Source organism: Panthera uncia, chromosome A2 (genome assembly GCF_023721935.1).
Source record: "Panthera uncia isolate 11264 chromosome A2, Puncia_PCG_1.0, whole genome shotgun sequence".
NCBI classification, from domain to species: Eukaryota; Metazoa; Chordata; class Mammalia; order Carnivora; family Felidae; genus Panthera; species Panthera uncia.
Genome location: NC_064816.1, coordinates 37,182,869 through 37,192,211, shown reverse-complemented (window position 1 = coordinate 37,192,211; position 9,343 = coordinate 37,182,869). Strand labels below are relative to the sequence as shown.

At 44.2% G+C, this 9,343-nt stretch overlaps 1 protein-coding gene across 7 annotated transcripts in view; it reads left to right on the top strand.

Annotated features, from left to right (window-relative positions):
* Positions 1-9,343, top strand: part of FOXP1 (forkhead box P1) — a 695,473-nt gene that overhangs the window by 207,954 nt on the left and 478,176 nt on the right. The window lies entirely within an intron of this gene.

Below are 9,343 nucleotides of genomic sequence, written 5' to 3'. Positions count from 1 at the left end.
TTTTATTTTATTTTATTTTATTTTATTTTATTTTATTTTATTTTATTTTATTTTATTTTATTTCGAGAGAGAGAGAAAGAGTGTGTGAGCTGAGAAGGGGCAGAGAGAGATTCCTAAGCAGGCTCCATACTGTCAGAGCAGGGCCTGACGCTCTGGGTTCAAATCTTGACTCAATTACTTATTAGCTGTCTGACCCTTTCATCACTTTGCTGCTCTGAGCACTGGTTTTCCCATCTATAAAATGGTAATGCCAAAAACGCCCCTCTTAGTGAAGACTCACTGAGGGCATGTTTTAGTGCGATGCCTGTATATGGTAATACAGGTTATGCTAATGGTTAGGGAGTTGGGCTAAGTGGGATTACACAGAGGAGTCCTTTCCCTTCTCTTCTCACTTTCATACTGGGAAAAACCGGTCTGCCCAGCCAAATGTTTTTCTTACATATTGATGTTATGCGTTAAAATAATTAAAATGAGTAAAATACCTTGCTGTCGGTAAAACCATGAACTTGTGTGTCCTTCTTGTTTCTTCTCTGTACTTGGCTTCTTCCTGTTGGAGTTCTGGGCCAGTTTCAAAGTCTTGAATGATGGGTCAAAGAGAGCAGTTCTGCCTCAGGGTTGGCATCTGTTTTTATATCATTGGGTCCAAGTATCATGTATTGAAGCCAATAGTGCCAATACCCAAAATATTTGGTTGGTGAACGTAATTTAAAATGAGGCATAGAAAACACGGGATGAAGGCATTTGATTTGATTTCACATAGAAAAAAAAAAATGGAATGACCTTCCAAACTTTTCCTGAATTTTCTTGGACCTCCTTGATTTTCCCACTTGCTGTCAGTCACTTTTATATATTTTGTACTGGGTGTGAACAGTTCTGCATACTGTATCTTATAAGCCCAAAGCCTTATTTCCTCTGAAGAATAATGCGCCACACGTAAATGGCAGAATTCCAGGGATCTGGAGTGTGAGAGTGATTCTTTGGCATTAAAAACAAAGACCCTGACAGAAAAGTATGTCGTCCACAAAATAAGGATTCCATACTTATAACTCCTCCCCCGACAACAGTACGACCCTAAAGGCAATGAAGCAGACAATACATAATGAAAAACAATAAAACATAAGTTCTACCCTGTACTCTTAGTGACTCACTGACTTCATAATAACATGTAAATGTAATTACCTTTGTGCGTCTTCTACCATTAGGCAAACTGTAGGCAGAAGGAAGGGAAAACTGGACTAATAGGCTTGTAGAACACATTCAGCTAAATCCTTAAACCTGGGAGTCACCTGGCGTCACGCTGTGGAGTCTTTCTTGGCCTGGTCGGATGGAACCGCTGTGAGTCAGCTGAACGTGGTTCTTGGAGTCGTTCGCCCAGCAACTTTGTAGGGCTGCTGCATGTGCTGTGTTTGGACAATTCTCAGGATATCGGGGATTCAAAAGTAGCCCAGGAACAAAACTTGACAGTGTGGCTTTAAGGGTGGCCTGTCTGATTTTTACTTTAGTATTGACTTGCATGGCTGCCGTAAGCATCAACCTAGCTTGTTATCCTTCTGGGTTAAAAAGAATGGAATCACTGCTCTGGATTTGGCTAAAAGTTAAGACCCTGCGGTAGTACTGAGTCCTGTATGAGTCCTTTTGCTACATGGAAAAGGCTAGTCGGTGTATATTCCAGGCTTTTATACTAGTGGACTGGACAGTTTTTGATGGCAGACAGCACCTTTGGGTCATTTTGGGTACAGGAGAAAAATATTTAAAATGTGGCAGACTGTTATCACTGATAAATCTTCACTTTCCCCTACTCTGTTCCTTCATAACACTCGTCGAGGTCTGTCACTATATATATTTTTGTGTCTGTGTTTTCAGTGTCCATATTCCCGTGTGGGCTGTAAACTCCATGAGAGCACAGACCACGTCAAGTTCTTTGATCACACCCCTGCCTCGCACATACCACAGTAAATAGTGGTTGAATCGGTGTTTTGTGTGAGCAAATAAATGTAATAATAATAAAGGTGAACGTGTATTTCATGTTGGAATGTAATAGATCCCTGGTGAAAGGCTTCCTGGGATTTCTCCCACTTGATCATTGCCACTTCTTTGGGTGGTTACTCTAATTGCTCCCCTTAGAGAGGTAGGAAGCTGAGGCGTAGGAACATTAAGGGACAAGCTCGCAGCTACACGGCTGTGACCCCTGTTTCAAACCCAGGTCTGTCTGCTCTGGCAGCATGAGCCACGCGGGACGCGCTGATGGCTGAGCGGTTGCTGGCTCCTGAGACCTCCTGGTGCAGTTGTTCACAAGACATGTGCTCAGCATATTCGTCTCTGTGACACTGAGAGGTATTTTTAAGGAAACCCCGTCCGGATTTGATTGTACTTGCTAAGAAAGAGGAATTACTTCTGAATAATAACAACAGTGGTCACACCAGTTCGCCTGTGGATCAGGTGTTCTGCTTTTTAGATATGTTAATTCATTTCATCTTTATAACATCCCTGTAAGGTGGAGGCTTTTATTATTCCTGTTCTACAGATTGAGGAAACTGAGGCTCAGGAGGGTTACAGAAAGGTTACCTCACTTCCCGAGGGTCACACAGCCAGAACGCAGGAGATCAAATTACTACCCCACTGTGGGACTTCTTACCAAAGGACTGTAGGACCCAGGGACTCAAAATACCCATTCGAACATCTTGTGAATATTTTATTTTTATTAGTCTGTACTATTTTGAAATCAGGTGGCAGCAGGAAAGAGATTGCCAGGATTGTGGATTTTTGGGAGTTGCTAGATGACCCTTCGTGAGGTCAGTCCTGTCCTGCAGATAGGGCGCTGCCTGCAGTGACTTCCTTGAGTTTTACAGGTTTCAGACCCACGAAACCTCAGGAACTTGGATAAACTAATACATGTCATCTCTTTGTAAAATTCACTAGGGGAAACTGATATTTGAGAAACTTCCAGTGAGAACCCTGGCTTTCAGTTGGTGATGGTCTGCGGCTTTTCTGGTCGTTAGCTCTCTGGCTTTGAATTTTGGCTTCTCCTTCTTTTTCCTCTCAATTACATTCTCAGCAAGAGAATAGATACCCTAATAGGACGATCAGAGCCCAGTTAAGATTTCATAATTACCAGTTGGTAATTAATCTGAATTTCATTGCGTGCTAAGTCACCCAGTAGATGTTATTTTCTTCATCATACTTGCATTTGAATCACAGGAATGACTCAAGAAATTTGAAGAAATTTGCTTCTTTCCTCAATTAAAATGGAGACAATTTTGCGCCTTTTTTTTTTTTTTTTTTTTTTTTTTTTTGTATTTTTTTTGGTGGGAGGACCAGCTTTACAAGAAGGTGACTTAGAAGGAGCTGGTTTTCTGGGAAAGAGATTAAACTATAGAGTGGTCCTAAATGTGTATTTTAAATAATGCTGACATATTTTGTTGATGCTGGCTATTTTATTTGATTGCTATCCGTTCTCAAGTCTTCCCTTCCTTTTTCCTCCTTTGAAATCTGTTGGTTACTATGGAAACAGTGTTGTTTTGGGTTTGGGTGGAGCTGTATCCACAAATGCAGTATAAAGTCATTTATAAAATGGGTTAATATTTATTCTGGCTGGGCATATATGGAACCTGATGTAATGATAATCATGATCACACATGCAGAATAAATTTGCACTTTTATTGTTATTTTCTTAGTCTGTCTAAATGTGTGCAGTTTTGCTTGGAATGCACTGTCATTTCCTCTCTGATTTGGATTTTGCCATTTAAAAGCCAACACCCAGCACTGGTGGAATTGATCTGAGTTGTAAGTACTCCACGGGCCTCAGACGTTCCCCGCGACCAAGTTTTCATTCAGGAGAATGCTTTGTGGGATATCTTTTCTTTCAAGTCTTGTTCCAGCGCCCACTTGCCAACTTGGTCTTGCTCCTTTTTCTCTTCAAGCAGATCGTCTAGATGGCTTTGCCTTCAGTAACGTGGACGCATTTGGTCCCTCCCCTTGCCCGTTTACTCTTGTGTCAGCCCTGCGTTGCTGGTGTTAAAGACCTTGCATGACTCAGGATGTGTTAATGAACGTATGGGAAGAGATGAAAGCACCAGTGACTTGTTCAGCCCCAGGTGGAGGACAAGAAAAGGGCAGGGATTTTGGAAAGGTTCCAGAGATGATCAGTGAACGTGATGAAGGGTGAAGGAATAGGATCTTTGTGGAAAGGTTAAAGGAATCAGAGCCATGTAACATGTATATGTGTGGGGGCATTTTGTTAAGGCTTTGTACACAGGAAAAGTAATTATAAGGAAGGGGATGTTCACCCTTTGGCCCTCTAAAGACCTACCATTAGGAAGGCATTAACTATGGAAGTGCGGTTGAGATTATTGTGTGATGTGATAACATGACAAGAGCCTTTTAAAGATGGCCGGACTCCGGAAGAGGATGCCACCAAAGAGAAATGTCGGGGCCCCTCACCTTGATGTCAGTTAGGCACACTTGAGGCAGGTGATTGGGTGGCTGGTTTGCAGAGCCTGTTGGAAACCGAGCAATGACTTCGATGACCCCACAGAAGCTCATTACAGGCTCTTGAATTCATGTTGATATTGTCTTATCGTGATGGAATTTTTGAAATTCATTTTTCAAATGTTTTGACGGACAATTTTAGCTGCAAAATGAACACAGGAATATAAAACATTGCTCCAACAAGGATTAAAAACCCCACATAGTGAAGACTGTTGGGTTGGTTTCCTGATGTTAAATTTAGCAACGCTGTCTACCTTTATGATACCTCAAATAGCGTTGGATCTGCTTTTCAAAATTCATTCAATTCAGAAGAGTGCTGGTAGATCTTGAATAGACTTGTAGGATATTACATTTGGAAGGAACCTTATGGGTTGTCTAGATCACTGGTTCTGCTGTCTACAGCATCAGTATCGCCTGGAAACTTGTCAGAGATGAGAATTCTAGGTCTTATCCCAGACCTACAGAGTCAGAAACTCTGAGGGGAAGAGATCCACCAGTCTTTGTTTTAGCAAGCCTTCCAGAATGAGCATAACTCGTCTTGACCATCTCTTGTTCACTTAGAACATTAGCACAGTAAACTTTTGGCTAATTGACAATCTGTGTCATCATCGTCATGGTGACCAGTTAACCTGGCTTAGGAAAAAGAAAGTATTCTAGCCACAGTCGGACTGCCTCCAACTGTCCTGTATAGATATTTTTTTTCCTTTAATAGAAAAACTGCCTTAACACAGCACAGGGCCCACCTTTAGCAAAAGCAAGGAACTTCTTCCTGTGGTAATGGGCCACCATGTCTCAGGATAATGTATTGACATCATTTTTATCAGTCATTTCCTCTTTTTTAAATATATTTTTGAAAAGGTTTATTTATATATTGTGTGAGAGAGAGAGAGTACACATGCACATGAGTGGGGGAGGGGCAGAGACAGGGAGCGAGAGAATCCCAAGCAGGCTCCTTGCTGTCGGCGCAGAGCCCAGCACGGGGCATGGTCCCACAAGCCATAAGATCATGACCCGAGCTGGAACCAAGAGTCAGACGCTGAACCGACTGAACCACCCTGGTGCTCTAGTCTTTGCCTTTTTTGGTGAGAGTCTGTCCATCCATCCATCCACCCACCCACCCACTTGCCTACCCACGTGTCCTTCTGTCCCTCCATTCAACAGATCTTCGTCGATATCCCACTTTGTTCCCAGGCTATGTAGTGAGTGGAGCAGAAGGAGGACGGCGGTCACCCTCTGAATGGTACTGGTATCTTTTCTTTCCCTCAGATTTGTGCCATCTGTATTGCCCAAAGCCCAAGTACCCAGTTACCTCCTTAACATTTTTTTTTTCTTTTGTATTTTGGCCTTGGGCTTTTTAGCTCTACAGCTCACTAAATTCTACCACAGTAATACATGTTTTCTCATTGAAGCAAAGTGTTTATTAAATTGAAAAGACAAACAAACAAAATATATTCAAGGATAAGCATCCCTTGAGAAACACAGAACTTCTCGTTCCTTACCTTGTGTATTGTGTTTGGGTTGGTACTTCTCTTGTGTGGAATTATATGGTGACAAAAAGGAAGACACAACCTCTTGCCCTAGAAAACCCCTTCATGGCCCTCCAGATGGGGGGATGTATCTTCTTTTATATCCTCCCAATAGACTCCAGGGTGTGGCTCCAGTGCCCACACTCACCGCTGACTCAGCATCCCTCCACGTCCATTGTCTTGTGTCATTTTCTGCACCCACCCCCCAAGCTATTTTCTCAATGGAAAAGGAAGGGGGAAAAAATTCCGCTGAAAACAATCCAATCCTGATCAGATTCGCATAGCATAATAAACGCTTGTTTGGACATTGCTTGGACTGTCATTTTAGCAAGAATCTTCTGTTTGATTAAATAGCTTCTCTGTTATGTATTGAACAAAATGAAATGTATGTCATAACAGATATAACTAGATGATGACAACTTTTCTTGACTGTGAATTTCATTAGAGATATACATTTGTGTTGTATCCCTTTGAATGACAGAAGTTGACAAATAGCTGTGGAAAGTTGTTTTCTAGGGAGAAGTTAGCAGCTCGCCCCGATCAGATTTTCGCAGCCCTAAGACAAGAATAAAGGCAGGGTAGAAAAGCAGGAGAGGTTGGAGGTTGATGAGCGGGGTGAGGGGTGGAGAGAAGGTAACAGAGCCACTCATGGAAGGTCTGGGGGAGGCTGACGGTGAGCTGGCATTTCTTTGCTCCCGGTTACCGTGCTCATAGTTGTTAGCTTTATAAATGTTTACATTTACCCGCCCAACATGTTGCTGGCATGGGTTTGATCATTTACTTACTTTTTGTGTACCTGCAACGTGCTAAGTCCTAGACCGTACGAATGAAACCAGGCAGAGTCCCTGCCCTCATGGCAGCAGTATTCTGCGAATAAAAGTAAGATGTCATTACCATCTTAAATGATACAAAACAGAGGTTTGTGGGCTCTCCCTGGGGGATTCTGGAGAAGACTATTCAGAGGGTAGGCTCTGGAGCTGGACTGCTTAGTTTTTAGATCACTCACTAGCTCTCCCATCCTGGACAAATCTGGATGCATGCTATGCTTCGATTTTCCCATCTGCCAAGTGGAGAGAATATTGGTAGCCACGTCATGGCATTATTTATGAGGCAGAGGTGACAATTCTAGGCAGACTTTCTTTCAGCACTTTTGTATAATAACTCCTTCGATAGATACATGATGAAAAAAAGAAATCCTATGCCATAGGTACTCTTACCTCCGTGGTACAGATAAGGAGACTGGGGTTTAGCTGTAAAACAGCTCCCGTGAGGCCATATAAGGAGAAGCGGTCGGAGTGGAGATTAGACATGAGGCAATCTGGCTTTCACTGTTCCTGCTTAGCCCCCTGCCTGGCACAGAGCCCTCCCTCTGTCAGTGCTCCTAACACACAGTCAGGAGTCAGGCTTCCCCAGGGAAGTGACTGTTGAGCTGAGATCAGAGAGACCACTTGCTTGCTTTCATTCATTCTTGCACTCTGGGGGCGAGAAGGATAAAGCAGAAGCGGAATTGATTCCCGGCACTACCCCTGGAGAAGGGCTATCTTGGAAGAGCCAGGTGGGGAGGGCGTAGCACTGTTTGGTGCCTTTTCCAGTTCCCAGGAGCCAGAGGCATCCTGGCCCGGTTCAATTCCCCGAGGAGGAAGATGGAACAGTGCTAACTTGGTCTCTGATTCACCTCCACCCTCCCAGGAGAGCACTCTGAGGAGACTTTCAGGGTCCTCCCCTTTTTTAGAGGTTGCCAGCCTTTGACAGTCCACTGTGAGCCCCATGCTGCGGTGAGCCGGGCATCCCCGGGGGGTGCTCATCACCTGCTCCTCACTCAGTCCTGCGGGCAGTGACCTTGTTTTCTTAAATAACGCACCCGGTGACAGATTCGTAAGCTGGACTCCCCAGCTTTTGTAGCATTGTATGTTCGATGCCACGTCTAAGTGCTGCTCCTGCGGGATCCGCTACTGCCGGTTCCCTCCTCCTTGTCCTCCTCGGTAGTTTCGTTATTACAAGATATATGCCTCTGTAGGACGTGTTCTTCGTTCTGGACTTTTCCCATCCGTAACAGGTGTAGCCAGCCAAACCTTCAAGAAGGTGACGAATTGAACAGAGTTGTGCTCAGAGGTCAAGGCACAATAACAACACTCTTGTGACTACTTCTGTGCTTCCATCTGACAGTGCTTTAATCCAGGCATCATAGAACGTTTTACAGACCGTAATTGAAATTATAGCACCCCCGTGAGGTAGGCCTTATTATCCTCGTTTCTGGTGGGGAGAGAGTCCGGCCTGGAGAAGCTAGTATCCCCATTCACATGGGGCCACTGGAAAGAGCCCGACTCATGTGGCCTCTGACTGAGGGATGCATTCCCCAGCCAGCCTCTCCTGAGCAGAGCCTGAAGTATCCTGAACCCATGGCCACTTGTTAGGTCTGAGTTTTCGCTTTTTCACCGGTGACCTGCTGGTGGAAATTCCCCCGCCCTGTAGTCATTTGCGAGGTCCAAGAGTGGCAGAGAGAGAGGCCTTCCAGCAAAGGGGCACAGAGTCCATGAGTGGCAGCTTGGGGTTCAGTCGAGCACTGGAGTTTGAGGCAGGCATTGCTCAGGTGAAAACACTCAATCAGTTGATGAATTGCAGGGGTAGGAGGTGGGTTTCTGCATGCCCGACCATTGGAGGCAACACTTGGGGGAGGAGAGCAGCCTTCTGGGCCACCTTGAGCCGTAAACACACGTCACCTGTATGTGTTTGGGGGTCCTTAATTTGGACCAGATGAAACCACATCACATAGAGATTTAAAGGCACTTTGTAGGTGGTAGCTGGCTTGAATTTTCCATCGTTGGATGACTGTGGAATACAATGAGACGAAATGGAATTCATTCTGAGTGAAGCCCAGATTTCCAACACAGATGAAATGATTTCCCTCTCACATCTTAACTGATTTTTAAATACGATGCAGAATTTGGCTGAAGACACCCTGTGAAATTCCAAGTGTGCGTCAATGGGTTCTCACCTATTATATTTTGTTGTAGCCAGTCACACGGTGACGAGCTCACCGCATGGGAAACTTTGCCCATGGAACCGGCCTGGCGCGAAGGCATGATTGTATGAGGCCCTGTGTGCCCCCTGAAAAGCCCAGAGCACTCCTCAAGGCAGGTGGAAGGTGTTGTTTGAAGTGAACCATATTTTATTTTTCTCAAGAATTTCTTAAGCTGATTCCATGGCATGGACATTTAAACAGAGTAACCGGATTCCACTGCTTGACCGACATAGGTTTATACATTCTTCATTTTTGCCCCCATTTCAAACAAGGTAGTAAATAATTTCGTTTCCAGGCAAATAACATG